Source organism: Salvelinus sp. IW2-2015, linkage group LG8 (genome assembly GCF_002910315.2).
Source record: "Salvelinus sp. IW2-2015 linkage group LG8, ASM291031v2, whole genome shotgun sequence".
Taxonomy (NCBI): domain Eukaryota; kingdom Metazoa; phylum Chordata; class Actinopteri; order Salmoniformes; family Salmonidae; genus Salvelinus; species Salvelinus sp. IW2-2015.
In genome coordinates, this window is record NC_036848.1 from 20,008,383 (window position 1) to 20,028,038 (window position 19,656).

Consider the following 19,656-nt stretch of genomic DNA (forward strand, 5'->3'; position numbering starts at 1 on the left):
ACCTAGCTAATACCAGAAGTCGCTGTCCAACACAACATTCTATAATTAAACTGTGTTATTTGACATGTATCTTTTTTGACACGCAAAGACCCAAACAGCGTTCCATATTTTTATAGTGGAGATCAAGTTTATAAAGAGCCTGGCTGGGCTGATGAGACAGTGGATTGCGCAGTCCGATGGAACAGAAGCATTTTAATGTAATACATTTAGCCGGTGGTAACTTGTGGAATAGACACCGGCTGGAATGCGGTTTTAACCAATTAGGATTAGACCCACCAGTTGTATAATTAAGCAATAAGGCCAGAGGGGGTGTGATATATGGCCAATATATCACGGCTAAGGGCTGTTCATAGGCACAACACAACGTGCGATGGCCATATACCATAACCCTGAGGTGTCTTATTGCTTTTATAAACTGCTTACCAAAGTAATTAGAGCAGTAAAAATACATGTTTTGTCATATAAGGTCAACTATAAGGTCTGATATACCACGGCTGTCAGCCAATCAGCATTCAGGGCTCGAACCACCCAGTTTATAATAACTAATAATTTAATACATAAAGAAATGCTTAAATGTTAAATGTTAAATGTTAAATGTTATGAAATGCATTTGTACTGGACATATATAGACTACTTATCACTTAATTTTGAAGTGATGGTACTGTTTAATACTTACCATTGGTTTCTCCTATTATTCAAACGCTTCATGAACTTTTTCAAGAGCGGTGGCATGTGACATATTTGGGAAGATTTACAAGGATATCAGGAGCAACCCGTAAAGAAGAGGGATGCGCACAACCCAGTGGAAGCAGAGGGATGCGCTGCGCATTTCTTTTGCTAACAAGTGCATACAGGACAAAACAACCGTAATTGGAGAGCGTTGTCCTCACTATTACTAAAAAGCCTCACGATTAAGAAAACGTCCTCTGCATGACGAGCAAGAAGAGTCAGAATTGCTGCAGGCAAGGGAATAGATACTCCTGAGCGGACGAAGGTGATTGGAAGAAATATTAGCAGTAGCACATGAGTTTGTGACACGTCTTTTCCTCCTGAAACCTTGACATGCAGCACAGCACACCTTCACACTGCATGATAGCGTTGTCTCGTGTTATGCTAAGGAAATTGCAACAAAGAAGAGTGCTTGGCACACATTTTTTTAAAGGATATTGAGGGTGTGATTGCGGAAAATTTCACTCACCACCATCACCGACGGACAACGCGGTGCGCAAGTTTGTATGTCTGTTGTGGAAGTTTTTCAGCAGCTCCGGACAACGGGATTGTTCAATTAGTTGCATCAGGTAAGGGCAAAAACAACTAACGTTAGGCATTTACCTTTTGTTTTGACACCTGCATGATTATTTATTGATATTCTGCTATTTTATGGTTCAAATTTATATATTTTTTATAACCTAAATGGTTGACACTGCTTTTCAGAAAACGTGCATAAATACATAGCCTAAATAACGTTACACGTGGTGTTCTAGGGCTACAGTTTCATATCAGTATATGACTGTTTCTTTAGAATTTTATCATATGGCGGATTCTATTATACTGAGCCGCGGTGCACTGGGCAAAAGCCAGTCATATCATCAGGCGAAAGCGGGGAGGGAGGCGCGCCATTCTCAAATCTAACAGTAATCTGTGCCGCTCTGTCAATTWGTCAAGGCAGTATGGTGCATCGTCCAAAAACATAGCCTACAACATCTCTTATCAATAAAATACATGTTTGAAGTTTGTAACAATTTTTCATTGCAAAGGCAGAAAGCGKTTTTTTACGAAAAGCAATCGCTTGTGCACGGGAAAACACCGAATTTGACTAATTACTACTTATTAGTGTGCAATGCAACCTGACCTCAAGAGAATYTCATATTATTATGTATGTAAATCCGAGACAGAAACTCTTTTTAATATGATATTGTATGCTACAGTTAGTATGGTATGTATTAATTTGTGGCTGTCCATCACCAATTTCGTTTGATATGCTACGAATTACAATTCGTATTATATGTTGCACGTCGGATTTAGTACATTCAAGTACAGGTGCGGTCAGACGGCATCAACTTGCTTTTACCAGTGTGGCATAACATTGCGTCCAGTAAAGCTTTACTTTTAATAGTTCCGACAAGCAGCTGCAGCACTCAATAAATCGGTAATGGGTTATTATTATCGATCATTCCTCTAGGTCGAAATAGACCGACTGTTCTTGGTATGTCAGGGGGTAGTTTGCTCACTCTTGAGTTGTCGATTTGTTTGTAGAATAGGCCTATGCCTGATTAGTGTACTGGGATAACATACACATATTTGCTTACCTGTTCATCATAGCCCTTACTGTCTAGATACATGTTTATATGATAGGTTACCATCAAAGCATGATTGGCAAATCTTGCAATGTGACTGATGGATGGGCCTATTTTCCTTTGCCTTTAACATGAGTAGGTAATACGTCAATTCTGTATTGCTTAGCGAGTTTGGTAGGTTACGTGTCTTATGTTATTATTTGTGACCTGGCAACACCCCTGAGGGCATGAATATACAGTATGATGCATAGGCTAATGCATAAATCATTATAAATTATCTTATAATGCATTATGAAGAGGGTATTCATAGGGATTAGTACCAAAATATCAAGGATATGCCTGATATGACACCTTGTCCAATGTCAGCCACAAAAAAATGATGCCAAAGGAGATGTTCCTTGGGGTTGGAACTATATTGCACTAAGTCGCCAGTCCATTAGTCTACACCTTATTACTTCCATTACTTACCTATATAGTAATTCATCTGATTCCCTCAGTCATGATGGGGATAATTGAGTTCATTTGAGTGTTTTTCTCACTTTGGAGCTGGCAGTGAGGCAGTCACTGAGGTCTGGTCCGCCTAAATGAAATCAGACAACTTCTATTGCTTTACTACATTCACAATCAGACGTTCAGAAAAGCTTCATTGTAATAAAATGAATGTCTAGGTGTTTCAGTATTTATACTGATCAATTTCAACACCAATGGAACATCAGCTGAACAATGCTTAGCCTATTTGAACAATATCCACACAGAAGATGAAATAAATTATTTACTAGAGGTGGGCTAGTTTCATTCATTCCATGGGCCTACAATGTAATTAAGATTTAMATTTTAATCACATCAGTTGCCTCATTCTTCGAACCGAATAAACATGTTATTTTCTGTGATGAAGACTGGGCAGCAGGATGGTGCTGGGTTGGACATCTCCCTCACTCCTATTATCTTGCACATTAAATATCTATTGTGTCTTGCCATGGAGGCTCAGTAGTTGACCTTATGAAATGTTACATTAGGGAAAGGGGGWTACTTAGACAGTTGTGTAACTGAATGCGTTCAACTGAAATGTGTCTTCTGCATTTAACCCAACCCCTCTKAATYGACATCCACATTTTCAGTGCCCYGGGGAACAGTGGGTTAACTGCCTCGCGCAGGGGCAGAATGACAGATTTTTACTTTGTCAGCTCGGGATTCAATCCAGCAACCTTTCGGTTACTGGCCCAACGCTCTAACCACTAGGCTACCTGCACCATTAGATGCTGCAAATAGCATGGCCGAGGGCATCTGTTTCAACACGTCAAAGTCAACATGTGATGGTCCTCGCAGCTTGTCAAACTGCTCACAGATCCCTGGGCTCAGCAGATCGGTTTTATGCTATATTTGCTTTGCATAATTGCAGGCCCCAATCTGCTACTTTTAACACCTAGCCTGCTATGCCTTTGTTTGGCTGATCTGTTATCTCACCTAGTTTTTCTGAATTCTTACTGAATCTTCTTGCTGTTGTTTGAGTTTTTTGGGCTGTGAGAAAGATTGATATTTTTAGCTGTGAAATGGTCCAAACAATATTGTTCATGAATAAATATGGATGGAGTATGTTTTATTMATTTTATATGACTGTACAAGAAAGCAGGAAGGAATCTTAGGAATTGGGTTCCACTTTTATTTAAACTAGTTTAGGTTTACATTTTGAAATAATAAATGAAGGAATGAGACGCTAGCATAATGTAGTATTTATGTGTTGTTGCAGCAGTGCCATGGACGGAAGTAATATGCTACCATGACATTTTAAAGTGAGCATTTAGGCAAAGCTTGTGGCTCTCAATCAGAATGACAATGATTTTCTTTTGAAATTTTGAAATTGTCTCAAGTGAAGAGATTGACATATGTGGTCTTAATAGATCAAAGTTAAAAAGGTCCAGTTGATGCATTTATCTCTCTGGAATTAATTTGGATACGCTTTACACTATCAAACAGTTATGCTCTCTTTCAACTTGACACTTTTGCTCTGAAAGTCACCCAAGGATTTTGGAGGATTGCATGCTCTTGAAATGTGCTTATGGCAGGAATATTTGATGACAGCTTTTGATGTATAGCCACCATGGTTCTTAACTACACGATGTACTGTTGAAAAGGAGAAAACATAACATGTAAGGGCAGTTTGCTACAAAGGATTGCTTGGCTAAAACTGTTATTACATTTTTTTAAACACCTACTACTCTCAGCCTTTACTGTATTTTAAACCATGACCACTATTGAAACATAATTTAGCATCTCTATACAGTATACTTAGTATCCAAGTCACTTATTTGGCAAACTGAGATAATCTCAGATGCTTTGGCTGTATTCATTCCTTTGGAATTGTGCGTCATCTACAGTGCCTAGTGAAAATCTACACACCCCTTGCACAGTCTGCACATTTTGCTGCCTTAAAATGACATCTTAAAAGGGATTAAAGTCGATTATTTCCCCTACAGATCTACACAACCTACTCCACATTTTCAAAGTGAAAGAAAGTTAGAGAAACGTTTTCAAATTAAAAAAATTATAAAACAGAAGATGTTTTGATTGCGTATGTCTTCACAGCCCAGAGTTAGTACTTGGTACACCTTTGGCAGTCAATACAGAWGTTAATACTTTTCAATAATATTCTACCAACTTTGCACAACTCATAGGGCATTTGTCCGTAGTTTTTGTCAAAATTGCTTAAGTTCAGTAAATTTGGTTGGAAATCGTTGATGGACAGCAATAATTAAACCTTGTCTCTGATTTTCAAGCATATTTAAGCATTTCTGGACTGAGACTAGACCACTCAGGAAATGTATTTTATGCCAAAGACACACCAGAATTGCTTTTCGAGAGGTGTTAAGTGTTCCTGAATGGTCCAGTGTCTGTCTTGACTTAAATCTGCTTAAAAAAGGTTTTATATTGCTGTCCATCAATGATTGCCAATAAAATGTAATGAGTTTGAGCAATTTTGACAAAAACAATGGATATATGTTGCCATAAGTGTTGGTAAAATCTTATTCAAAATGATTCACACGTGAAATGCCTGCCAAAAGTGCTTCCACCAAGTAATAACTCTGGGGTGTGAAGACATACTCAATTATTACATCCTCATTTKATATATTCTATAATTTTACTTTCACTTTGAAAATGTGGAGTAGGTTGTGTAGATCAATGGGGGAAAGAATCTATTATAATYCCTTGTTTAGATCAAATTTTAAGGCAGAAAAATGTGAAGACTGTGCAAGGGGTGTGTAGACTTTCACTAGCGACTGTATGTGTGTCATACATGCTTGTGTACATTGGTTTCCAGCAACTCCTGCTCAGTAGGCTTGTGGGGTACTTGTTTTTCACTATGTGGCATGGGACGTCATAATTATGTTTTTATGGTTGAAATCTGTTTCTGTGGTTCCAAGTGACGTCACATAGCTTGTGTGATGACTAGTCTTTTCTATGACCTGAATACTTGCCCAGACTTCAAACGATTGAACATATTGAAGAACGATCTGGCCTTAATGCCCATGTACTCTTWTCATCTTCACCCGGCACAGCCAGAAGAGGACTGGCCACCCCTCAGAGCCTGGTTCCTCTCTAGGTTTCTTCCTAGGTTCCAGCCTTTCTAGGGAGTTTATACTAGTCACCATTAGAGGTCGACCGATTATGATTTTTCAACGCCGATACCGATACCAATTATTGGAGGACAAAAAAAGCCAATACCAATTAATCGGGCCGATTTAAAAAAAAAAAAAAAAAAAATATATATATACACTGCTCAAAAAAATAAAGGGAACACTTAAACAACACAATGTAATCCAAGTCAATCACACTTCTGTGAAATCAAACTGTCCACTAGGAAGCAACACTGATGACAATACATTTACATGCTGTTGTGCAAATGGAATAGACAAAAGGTGGAAATTATAGGCAATTAGCAAGACACCCAAAAAGGAGTGATTCTGCAGGTTGGTGACCACAGACAACTTCTCAGTTCCTATGCTTCCTGGCTGATGTTTTGGTCACTTTTGAATGCTGGCGGTGCTCTCACTCTAGTGGTAGCATGAGACGGAGTCTACAACCCACACAAGTGGCTCAGGTAGTGCAGTTCATCCAGGATGGCACATCAATGCGAGCTGTGGCAAAAAGGTTTGCTGTGTTGTCAGCGTAGTGTCCAGAGCATGGAGGCGCTACCAGGAGACAGGCCAGTACATCAGGAGACGTGGAGGAGGCCGTAGGAGGGCAACAACCCAGCAGCAGGACCGCTACCTCCGCCTTTGTGCAAGGAGGTGCACTGCAGAGCCCTGCAAAATTACCTCCAGCAGGCCACAAATGTGCATGTGTCTGCTCAAACGGTCAGAAACAGACTCCATGAGGGTGGTATGAGGGCCCGACGTCCACAGGTGGGGGTTGTGCTTACAGCCCAGCACCGTGCAGGACGTTTGGCATTTTGCCAGAGAACACCAAGATTGGCAAATTCGCCACTGGCGCCCTGTGGTCTTCACAGATGAAAGCAGGTTCACACACTGAGCACATGAGCACATGTGACAGAGTGACAGAGTCTGGAGACGCCGTGAGAACGTTCTGCTGCCTGCACATCCTCCAGCATGACCGGTTTGGCGGTGGGTCAGTCTGGTGTGGGGTGGCATTTCTTTGTGGGCCGCACAGGCCTCCATGTGCTCGCCAGAGGTAGCCTGATGCCATTTGGTACCGAGATGAGATCCTCAGACCCTTTGTGAGACATAGCTGACACATGCACATTTGTGGCCTGCTGGAGGTAATTTTGCAGGGCTCTGGCAGTGCACCTCCTTGCACAAAGGCGGAGTAGCGGTCTGCTGCTGGGTTGTTGCCCTCCTACGGCCTCCTCCACGTCTCCTGATGTACTGGCCTGTCTCCTGGTAGCGCCTCCATGCTCTGGACACTACGCTGACAGACACAGCAAACCTTTTTGCCACAGCTCGCATTGATGTGCCATCCTGGTATGAACTGCACTACCTGAGCCACTTGTGTGGGTTGTAGACTCCGTCTCATGCTCCACTAGAGTGAGAGCACCGCCAGCATTCAAAAGTGACCAAAACATCAGCCAGGAAGCATAGGAACTGAGAAAGTGTTTTGTGGTCACACCTGCAGAATCACTCCTTTTTTGGGGGTGTCTTGCTAATTGCCTATAATTTCACCTTTTGTCTATTCCATTTGCACAACAGCATGTGAAATTTATTGTCCAATCTGTGTTGCTTCCTAAGTGGACAGTTTGATTTCATAGAAGTGTGATTGACTTGGAGTTACATTGTGTTGTTTAAGTGTTCCTTTATTTTTTTGAGCAGTGTATATATTATTATTTTTTTTTTATTTTTTTTTTTTTTTTAAATCGGCCGATTAATATTATATAATATATATATCATACACACACACACATTTTTGTAATAATGACAATTGCAACAATACTGAATGAACAAGGAACACTTTTATTTTAATATAATACATAAATAAAATCAATTTAGTCTCAAATAACATGAGAACATATGTTAAAACGACCACCAGCTTTCATGGGTCTTTAATATTCCCAGTTAAGAAGTTTTGGGTTGTAGTGCAGAAAGAGAGCTTGTCTGCATGGTCCCCTGTCAGTCTGCTCCTCTGCGAAACACAGACCTTATTTGAAGTAGATCAAGACATTCTCTATGGAAGACATGAACGGTAAAATAATGAAGGAACCTTTCAAGTTCAGCCGCAAGTTATTACAGGAATTATAATGCGTCGACTATTTCTCTCTAAACCATATACCTTTGTGTCACGATCGTCAATGGGAGAGAGAGAGGACCAAGGCGCAGCGTGTGGAAAATACATCTTCTCTTTATTAGAAGAAGGACAACGAAACAAAACAACAAACAGACGAACGTGAAGCTATCAAAGACTAAGTGCAAACATGCAACATAGACACAGACAATTACCCACAAAACCCCAATGCCTATGACTGCCTTAAATATGGTCTCAATCAGAGACAATGAACCACAGCTGCCTCTAATTGAGAACCAATCTAGGCAGCCATAGACATAACTAGACAACTACACTAGACACTACAAAAACACTACATTCCCCATGTCACACCCTGACCTAACTAAAAAACATAAAGAAAAACAAAGAATACTAAGGCCAGGGCGTGACACTTTGACTAATCCGGAAACTATCACCTCGAAAACAAAACGTTTATTCCGTTCCGTATTTTATCTAATGGGTGGCATCCATGAGTCTAATATTCCTGTTACATCGCACAACCTTCAATGTTATGTCATAATTACGTAAAATTCTGGCAAATTAGTTCGCAAAGAGCCAGGCGGCCCAAACTGTTGCATATACCCTGACTCTGCGTGCAATGAACGCAAGAGAAATGACACAATTTCACCTGGTTAATATTGCCTGCTAACCCTGGATTTCTTTTAGCTAAATATGCAGGTTTAAAAATATATACTTGTGTATTGATTTTAAGAAAGGCATTGATGTTTATGGTTAAGTACACATTGGAGCAATGACAGTCATTGATTGATTGTTTTTTATAAGATAAGTTTAATGCTAGCTAGCAATTTACCTTAGCTTACTGCATTCGCGTAACAGGCAGGCTCCTCGTGGAGTGCAATGTAATCAGGTGTTAAAGCATTGGACTAGTTAACTGTAAGGTTGCAAGATTGGATCCCCCGAGCTGACAAGGTTAAAAATCTGTCGTTCTGCCTCCTAGGCCGTCATTGAAAATAAGAATGTGTTCTTAACTGATTTGCCTAGTTAGATAAAGATTAAATAAAGGTGTAAAAAAAAAAATATATATTGGCAAATCGGCGCCCAAAAATACCGATTTACGATTGTTATGAAAACTTGAAATTGGCCCCGATTTAATCGGCCATTCCGATTAATCGGTCGACCTCTAGTCACCATGCTTCTACATCTGCTACATCTGTATAAACACTTTCTGACATCTGCGGATATAAAAAGGGCTTTATAAATACATTTGATTTGGTTAGACTTTATCGCAGCTGTATAATAAATTCTCGAGCAGTGTTTTCACAGCAGTCATTTTGCTGTGGTGCCGCGCCACGGCAAAATCATTGCCGCCACACCATCAAAATATGGGACATGAAAGAATACTGTATTCTTTCTTGTCCCAAGAATACTGATTTACTTATTAACCCTCAAAGTCCCGCTCATGTAATCCCAACCATAAATTAATAGCATTGTCATCATACTGCAGGCCCGCAACAGGTAACCCTCATTGACTCTTGTTTAAACCCATATCCCTGTTCGAGGCATAGGCCCAATGGCTCAGTTCTAGACAATCTTGTATCTATACCAATTCAAACCAATTTTCAAATAAGGAATTACCTACTGATCATAGCATGCTTGTATTAGTGATAGGGTTGCAAASGGTCAGAAACTTTCTTTTCCCGGAAATTGTCCATGGGAAGTTAGCCCGGGAATTTGGGGAATTTTGCTTAAATTCATCAAAACAGTTAGCTTATAACAGTGAAGTTTTTTTTGTGGGATACAAATAAGGCAATTCTAGGTCTTGTGGCATATTTTGGTTAAACTATCCCCAATTCAATGGAATTTCAACCCTCTGCATGCACAGTGCATTCTTCCATCACATCTACAGCTGATTCTTAAGATCTTGCACACTAATGAGATGCTATTGAGCCCACACTACTACACTATCTGAGCCAAGGACTACATGCTTTCTGGTAAGTTTTGATTACAAAACTGGGTGGGGTGAATATATTTTTACATGACATATMTTATCTTTTGTTAGTAAATAGTAGCCTACAGCAAGTGTGTTTAAATCATTTCTAACATGTTAACAATTTCTGCTAGTCAGTTTTTGCTACCATTTGGCTTAGCTTGCTTGAGCCTGCTAACTGAGTGTTAATTCACCTGTTTCCATACATGTTTAATTTTAAAACATTTATCTTACAAAGGAGTTGTTGTCACAAACGTCGTCAGGGTGGAAATGACCGGACCAAGGTGCAGTGTGGTGAGCGKACATTTCTTTTTATTTATGAATGTCGCCAACAAAAACAGGAAACAACAAAACGAACGTGCTCCGGACATCACTGCTCCGGACTGGAGACCGTCGCTGCAGGCTCCGGACCGCGGATCAATACTTGAGGCTTTGTGCCATGGATCCTCATTGCAGGCTCCGGGCCATGGACCATCACTGGAGGCTTCGTGCCATGAATCATCACTGGAGGCTTCGTGCCATGGTATCATCACTGAGGCTCCGTGCCATGGATCATCACTGGAGGCTTTGTGCCATGGATCACCACTGGAGGCTTCGTGCCATGGATCATCACTGGAGGCTTCGTGGCATGGATCATCACTGGAGGCTTCGTTCCATGGATCATCACTGGAGGCTTCGTGCCATGGATTATCACTGGAGGCATCGGGCATGGATATCAACTGGTGACTTCGTGCCATGGATCATCACTGGAGGCTTTGTGCCATGGATCCTCACTGGAGTGGGAGACGTATAGGCAGCCTGGTGCGTGGAGCTGCCACAAGGCTTACCAGGCTGGGGAGACATACAGGAGGCCAGGTTCTGGGAGCAGGCACAGGACTCACTAGGCTGGGGAGACATACAGGAGGCCTGGTTCTGGGGGCAGGCACAGGACTCACCAGGCTGGGGAGACATCCTGGAGGCTTGGTTCTTGGAGTAGGCACCGGATACACTGGGCCGTGGAGGCGCAGGAGGTCTCGAGCGTAGAGCCTGCACAACCCGTCCTGGCTGGATGGTTACCTTCGCCCGGCAAAGGCGGGGCGCTGGCACAGGACCCACTGGGCTGTGCAGACACACCGGAGACACAGTGCGCAGAGCCGGCGCAGGATATCCTGGGCCGTAGAGACGCACTGGCGGCCAGAAGCGCTGAGCCGGCACCATCCGTCCTGGCTGGATGCCACTCTAGCCCTGCCGATGCGGGAGCTGGAATGTAGCACACCGGGCTGTGAACGCACACTGGAGACACCTGCGCTCCACCGCATAACACGGTGCCTGACCAGTAACACGCTCCTTACGGTAAGCACGAGGAGTTGGCTCAGGTCTGAATCATGACTCTGCCACACTCCCCGTGGCCAGCCGTGGCCCTGTGTAATCCTGGGCCCTTTTTCTCGCTGCTTCCGCTTTCCTCGCTGCTTCCACCTGCTCCCAGGGCAGGCGATCTTTCCCCGCCAGGATCTCCTCCCACGTCCAGGATCCTTTCCCATTCAGGATGTCCTCCCATGTCCAGTCCTCCTTACCACGCTGCTTGGTCCGTTTGTGGTGGGTAGTTCTGTCACGAACGTTGTCAGGGTGGAAATGACCGGACCAAGGTGCAGCGTGGTGAGCGTACATTTCTTTTTATTTATGAATGTCGCCAACAAAAACAAGAAACAACAAAATGAACGTGAAGCTGACTAGGGCTATACAGGCCTCTAACACAGACAACTACCCACAACTAAGGTGGCAAAACAGGCTGCATTAGTATGATTACCAATTGGAGACAACGATAGACAGCTGTCCCTGATTGAGAACCATACCCGGCCAAAACATAGAAACAGAAACCCTAGAAATARAGAAACTMGAATGCCCACCCTAGTCACCCTAGACAGTTGTTTAATCTAACTGCTTAACTATTTATCTGTACATGGAATTGTATATWTTTTTTTTTTACTCATTTCTTTCTAATCTTTACAGGAAAATGCTTGATCTGATGTGTAGAGACATTTCACTGCAGCTAATGTAGAAGGAAAAGCTGTGTACATTTGCAAATACTGTGCCAAATCATATGTGAAGAATGCAACAAAGATGCAGAATCATCTGGTCAAGTGCAAAAGTTCAATGGAGGAATGTAGTCMGAGAAATGCTGATGAATGTTTTGCTCGAGCTGTGTATGCAACTGGTTCACCTCTGATGCTCACASGCAATGTGTATTGGAAGAGATTTCTGAATGTTCCCAGCATACACCCCTCCAACCAGACATGCTTTATCTAGTCATTTGCTGGATGCAGAGTTCAACAGAGTTCAAGTGAAGGTCAAGCAAATCATAGAGAAAGCAGATTGTATTGTAATCATCTAGGATGGGTGGTTGAATGTTCGTGGGCAAGGAATAATTAACTACATAATCTCCACCCYTCAACCAGTATTCTACAAGAGCACAGACACAAGGGACAACAGACACACCGGTCTCTACATTGCAGATGAGCTGAAGGCAGTCATCAATGACCTTGGATCACAGAAGGTATTTGCACTGGTGACAGACAATGCTGCGAACATGAAGGCTGCTTGGTCTGAAGTGGAGAAGTCCTACCCTCACATCACACCCATTGGCTGTGCTGCTCATGCATTGRATCTGCTCCTCAAGGACATCATGGCACTGAAAACAATGGATACACTCTGCAAGAGAGCCAAGGAAATGTTTAGGTATGTGAAGGGTCATCAAATTATAGCAGCAATCTACCTCACCAAGCAAAGTGAGAAGAATAAGAGCACCACATTGAAGTTGCCCAGCACCCATTGAGGTGGTATTGTCATCATGTTTGACAGTCTCCTGGAGAGGAAGGAGTCTCTCTAAGAAATGGCCATATCACAGTCTGCTGATATGGACAGCCCCATCAAGAGGATCCTCCTTGATTATGTATTTTGGGAGAGAGTGGTAAGTAGCCTGAAACTCCTGAAACCTATAGCAGTAGCCATTTGCAYGGATTGAGGGAGACAATGCCATCCTGTCTGAYGTTCAGACTCTGCTTGCAAATGTAAGCGAAGAAATCCGTACTGTCCTGCCCACTTCACTGCTGCTCCAAGCAGAGGAAACTGCAGTTCTTAAATACATCAAAAAGCATGAAGACTTCTGCCTGAAGCACATACACGCCGCAGCGTACATGTTGTACCCCAAGTATGCTGGCAAGAGCATCCTGTCTGGTGCAGAGATCAACAAGGCCTATGGTGTCATCACTACCGTGTCTCGCCACCTTGGCCTGGATGAGGGCAAGGTTCTTGGCAGTCTGGCGAAATACACTTCCAAGCAAGGACTTTGGGATGGAGATGCAATATGGCAGTCGTGCCAACATATCTCATCAGCCACCTGGTGGAAAAGACTTTGTAGATCTGACGCTGTTTCCCCTGTTGCCTCCATCATCCTCCAAATCCCACTAACATCAGCCGCCTCAGAGAGCAACTGGTCCTTGTTTGGGAACACACACCAAAGCACGCAACAGGCTAACCAATACAAGGCTTGAAAAATTGGTAGCCATCGGGGAAAATTTGAGGCTTTTTGAGCCTGACAATGAGCCATCCTCAACAAGGTTGGAAAGTGACAGTGAAGATGATGCCTCAGTCTGAGGTGGACATTGATGAGGTCCAGGGAGAAGACATGGAAGCCTGAGAGGAAGACAACCAAAGCTTTCGTTTCTAGACTATCATTTTACAGATGTATGTTGAAAATGTTTTTGGGAGATGCGAGGGATCATTGGGGATCATTCAATATTCCCTTTCTTTTGTTGTTCAGTGAAATCATCCCATGTGAAGAGTCAACTCATTTMATTTAAGTTAAATTTGTAACTAAATCGTTTTTWAAATTTCTATTGGAAGGATTTAATCATTCGAAATGATGTCTACTTATAATAAGGTAAATGTTTATGTTTCTGTCTCCATATGATATGATAAATATATCCAATGCAAAAAACATCTACATTTAAATGGTATTAATATTAATTTGCATATATTCCCGTTAATTCCCACGGAAAGTTTCCACCTCTGAATATTCCCCAAAATGTGCAACCCTAATTAGGGACTCCATGTACTTCCTCTCTGTTCCAGAAGTTAATTCAGACACTGGCCCAATTATGGACAAAAATTCTATAATTGATGCATTTAATCTTCATTTTATTTCAGCGGGCTACCTTTTTGAAAGAGCGTCTAGCGCTACTATCTCTAAGAGTGGGCTAAATGCTGATTCAGGAGTTTTGCAGATTGATTTGCAAAATGGTAGTCACGTTTTTTTCATGCATTTTGGCAAGTCACAGAAAAAGAAGTCCTTGATGCCTTACTTGCTATAGATATCAATAAGTCCACAGGGGCTGACCAATTGGAGCTGGGTATGCTCAAGTATGCTGCCCCCCTCATTACTGGCTTAGTAACCCATATCTTAAATCATTATCAGAAAATATTCCTAAAGTATGAAAAACAGCTTATGTGCTGCCACTCCATAAAGGCGAGTATAGTAGTAATCTTGATAATTATTGCCCCATTTTCAGGATTCCATGTCTAGCTAAGATTCTACGATCTTTGTGAATAAGTAACTTCACTCTTTTTTTTATCAAGAGCATGGTTTTTTGAATATGAATCAGTCTGGGTTTAGGCCAGGGCACATTACTATCACAGCAACGACATTAATAGATAGACGCTAAAATGAATTGTGCTACCTTGTTTGTGGACGTGTCAGAAGCGTCTGATACTGTTGATCTTGTTATTTTATTGGCCTGGGTTCTGACGCCTGCTCATGGTTTCATGATTATCTTAGTGACAGAACTCAGACCATCGTGATTGATTGGGGATAAGTCCGAACTTCTTGAAGTACATAAAGGTGTTGCCCGGGGGTCGCTACTAGGACCTGTTTTCGCTATTTATATCAATCTATTGGTCATTCTGTTAAAAATTCTGTCGGAAGTTTACATACACCTCCTTGCTCAAACACACTTTTTCAGTTCTGCCCACAGATTTTTTATTGGATTGAGGTCAGGGCTTTGTGATGGCCACTCCAATACCTTGACTTTGTTGTCCTTAAGCCATTTTGCCACAACTTTGGAAGTATGCTTGGGGTCATTGCCCATTTGGAAGACCCATTTGCGACCAAGCTTTAACTTCCTGACTGATGTCTTTGATGTTGCTTCAATATATCCACATATTTTTCCTTGTCATGATGCCATCTATTTTGTGAAGTGCACCAGTCCCTCCTGCAGCAAAGCACCCCCACAACMTGATGCTGCCACCCCCGTGCTTCGTTGGGATGGTGTTCTTCGGCTTGCAAGCCTCCCCCTTTTTCCTCCAAACATAACGATGGTCATTATGGCCAAACAGTTCTATTTTTGTTTCATCAGACCAGAGGACATTTCTCCAAAAAGTACGATCTTTGTCCCCATGTGCAGTTGCAAACCGTAGTCTGGCTTTTTATGGCGGTTTTGGAGCAGTGGCTTCTTCCTTGCTGAGCAGCCTTTCAGGTTATGTCGATATAGGACTCGTTGTATTGTGGATATAGATACTTTTGTGCCTGTTTCCTAGAGCATCTTCACAAGGTCCTTTGCTGTTGATCTGGGATTGATTTGCACTTTTCGCACCAAAGTATGTTCATCTCTAGGAGGCGTCTCCTTCCTGAGTGGTATGACGGCTGCGTGGTCCCATGGTGTTTATACTTGCGTACTATTGTTTGTACAGATGAATATGGTACCTTCAGGCGTTTGGAAATTGCTCCCAAGGATGAACCAGACTTGTGGAGGTCAACATTTTTTTCTGAGGTCTTGGCTGATTTCTTTTGATTTTCCCATGATGTCAAGCAAAGAGGCACTGAGTTTGAAGGTAGGCCTTGAAATACATCCACAGGTACACCTCCAATTGACTCAAATGATGTCAATTAGCCTATCAGAAGCTTCTAAAGCCATGACATCATTTTCTGGAATTTTCCAAGCTGTATAAAAGCACARTCAACTTAGTGTATGTAAACTTCTGACCCACTGGAATTGTGATACAGTGAATTATAAGTGAAATAATCTGTCTGTAAACAATTGTTGGAAAAATGACGTGTGATGCACAAAGTAGATGTCCTAACTGACTTGCTAAAACTATAGTTTGTTAACAAGAAATTTGTGGAGTGGTTGAAAAACGAGTTTTTATGACTCCARTCTAAGTGTATGTAATCTTCTGACTTCAACTGTATATGCGGATGATACTTTTATGTATGCAATTGCCCCGCCTGCTGGTTTTGAAAAACAGGGAAAATTAAATACATGCTGTTTTCAAGTTCTCGTAARATTGTCTCAGATTACATCTTCACTCATTGGATTGTTCTATAATCGAACAAGTCCMTGCATACAAATACATTGGTATTTGGATTGACAATATTTTAATGTTTTTTTACTCATCACTGCATTCTTTGCCAAAAGGTTGGCTGGACCTCTTTATAGTCATGTTGATCACATCATTACGCTCTTTTTGTTTACAAAGCCCTGCTCCATAAGCTTCCCACTTACCTAACATAACTTGTATTTGTAAGTCTTAACAGTAATCAAACCCGTTCACAGGGTTGGTTAACTTTGGAGACTCCTATGGTAAATCTGCCTTTATTCCAAACATAGGGTGTAAGGAAATTAATGGATGTTTTGAAGTCCCTAGGGAAATTCAGACAGCTGACAGAGGATTTTTCTAATGAAGAATGTGTTTGTGTTAATTGACTGTTTTGTATTTKAATGTGTATATTGTCGATGTTTATGCTCAACCATACTTGCCTGTTGTATGTGCTTGTTTTTGTATTGTGCAGGGCTCATTTCAATATGACTTCCCTGTTGAAATAAAGCTTAATAATAATAATAATAATGATATGTATTCTGACAAGCAGTCCATGCACAGGAATTCTTGMAATTGTGACAATAGCTGTTTTTTAATGTTCTTTGTTAAAAAGAGGGGGATCCTAGCTTTCCATTCCTACTATTTATCAACTCTTAAATATGAGAAATCTGCACCATTTTAAACCCAGATTTTTTTTGCAGCGGCATGGCTAATGATACCGCTCTGCAATTAGCTGTTAGTTGTATGGTAACTTGGGGTAAAATGCCACCCTACCTCTATTTTTGGTGGGGGGAATGATTTAAAAAGCTGTGATGGGACAGACGTTGTTGAGCAAGAGTAGTGGCAACCAGGGAAAGTGGGGGGGTGAGGTGGGGGGTAATGGTGACATTAACATTTATCTGGCTCGGACCCCCGCACCTCCCACTGCTACAACTTTTTCCATAGGAAACAGGACTTGAGGCACGCAGGCGACACATGTTCAAACTCAGTCTGTATATTTTTAGACAAATGCTAGCGATTGTTTCATAATGAAAGAGAAGTCATTGTTCTCCAATAGAAAAACTAAGCCTTGTGCATTGCAGCTTTGGTTTGTTTCTGCCTCTCCTGCTTGGGCCGAAAGCCACCTGCGATTAGCCAGAGGGTGGCATCCTGCTGACCAGGCACCGGTAGCCATACCACACTCGCTGGCGCCTCTCTGGAATCAACAGATTTACATTCATATCCCTCACTTGCAATCTATGGTTGCGTTAATCTACCCAAATTCTCATCTCGTCGAGATGAAATTGCCTCGAGTGTTGCCTTTTGTAACTTGAACCCTTCTTGTCACAGACCTCCTATCCACAAATGACGGCCTTCAATCACACTGTATCATGCAGTATGCTCCGAAAAAGACAGTTTGAACACAGTGAGAACATGGAAAAACACTGTGGTTTGTGTGATATGTTGTTTAATGCCAAAAGATTTCCATTTAAAATGTGTGCAGAAAATAACCCCCTCTAGATGTTGAACTATAAAGCTTGAACATCTGTGAAAAAATCTCTTTGATCATCTTGAAGTTGCTGCTTTTGAACCCTATGTTTCTATGGTCTGGACTTGACCGTTTTTGCTTCCTCGGAAAAGGAGCTGTCAAGTGCTTCAGGTTAGGCTCTTTTGTGTCCCTCAGACAGCCCAGTGGGACGTTGGGCGTCAGCTTTGCTTATCGATGGAGCCACTTGACGGCCTCAATAATTCAGTTAATTTGACCTGGGTGATGCTGAAAGCCCCTGCTCCAGGCAGGCTGATGAAGAGCGATGATAGACCAGGGCCAGGCGCTAGTTTCGCGGGGGGAACCTACTCGGGGGGGGGGGGGGGGGMCCTACTTCGGAGTCGGTGTAATGAGATACAGGTCAATGGTCATTGACATCCAGCTCGCCATCACTTGTACTCAGGAGTTGTTCATAAACATTGYCACAGGGGTAGAATCTGGGCTCTTTCAACCCCAGAAGATAAACCACACAGCTAGCGCAACGGCAGTGGAATTTGGTCTGGATGTTTCTTTAAAATAAGGGCTGCAGTCTTTTTGTATTCTGATAGTGTGCTATCATGACCTACATATTTTCCCCCAAAATGCTGACAGCTGAAGAATAGAACCCCCCCCCAGTTTATTTTTCTATCGTTTGATTATTGTAGCTCTGCACTCCTTTTAAGTGGTAATATACTTGTTACATTATTTGCTGCATTAAGTGCATGAACTGCGTACTCTATGTTGTCCCTAATTTTTTTTATTAGTGTCGATTCACAGATGGCTCCAGATTTTTTTATTGTGCAGCGGCAGGCTTCATTTGCACAAATCAAATCCTATCACAATTTGCTTTCCCTGATTTGTTTAGACTTTTTTTAACGTGGTTTTTAACACGGAGTCATAGGCTCTTTCAGTAATCACAATGCCAGCTCACATTGTAGGATTTATATTATGTCTCAGGAGTAACGGAGATGTTTATCCTGGCTTGTAAACAGAAAATATTAATTTCATCTACATTCAGATATAGCAATTTTGAGTAGCATCCAGCATTTAAATGTGTGATTTTAACCAWTAACATGGTTTGAATGCAGAGCATTTGGTTCGAATTTTTCTTTAATCGCTACTTATTATGTCTATGTTGATGCTTTAACACATGYATGACMCACCACCTTGATTCSGTCCTATGTAGCWAAATGTGTTTTTAAWTTWTWTWTTTTTTTACATTGGATAAAAGTAAAGACTCACAGCTAGAAAATGGTATGTCATACACTGCAGTTAGCGAACAATAGGAAAGTAATTCTGCTTTAMAAKTTGATAAAACTTGTAACCCCACTTTTGAGAAAATGGCCCATGCATGTTTTGGTACASCTACTGGAGAGCTCTTCTTTGTCTACACCCAATCAGTATTGTTTACACCCTCCACCCTCTTCAGCCTTAGCCCCACCCATCTCTTTACGGATTWACGTGTGAGGCTATGCGCTAAACAGAGTAAGGCAGTGTAGTAAACAACCAACGATTAAGACTAAAAGTGGTGAAAGTAGTAACAAAAAGTAGTAGTAAAAGTACACTTTATCTAGTTCTTGACCTATATCCTAATCTGACTTTGGTGCAGGTCATGTTGCTCTTCACATTACCGTCTCAGGTAAACACAATCTATATCAAATAAAATCAACATTTATTTGTCACATGCACAGGATACAGAAGGTGTAAACGTTACAGCAAAATGGTTACTTGCATAGAGTCTTTTGTTTAGAACCATAATCCCAAACTATACTACATAGCACCATGCA

The 19,656-nt window shown here is 41.7% G+C and overlaps 1 protein-coding gene across 1 annotated transcript in view; it reads left to right on the plus strand.

Moving 5' to 3' along the window:
- The first annotated feature begins 808 nt into the window (after positions 1 to 808).
- Positions 809 to 19,656, plus strand: part of LOC111967579 (teneurin-3-like) — a 229,472-nt gene continuing 210,624 nt past the window's right edge. The window contains exon 1 of the mRNA XM_070444793.1: positions 809 to 1,298. The gene's annotated coding sequence lies outside the window, so the exon portion shown is untranslated. The remainder of the gene's footprint in view (positions 1,299 to 19,656) is intronic.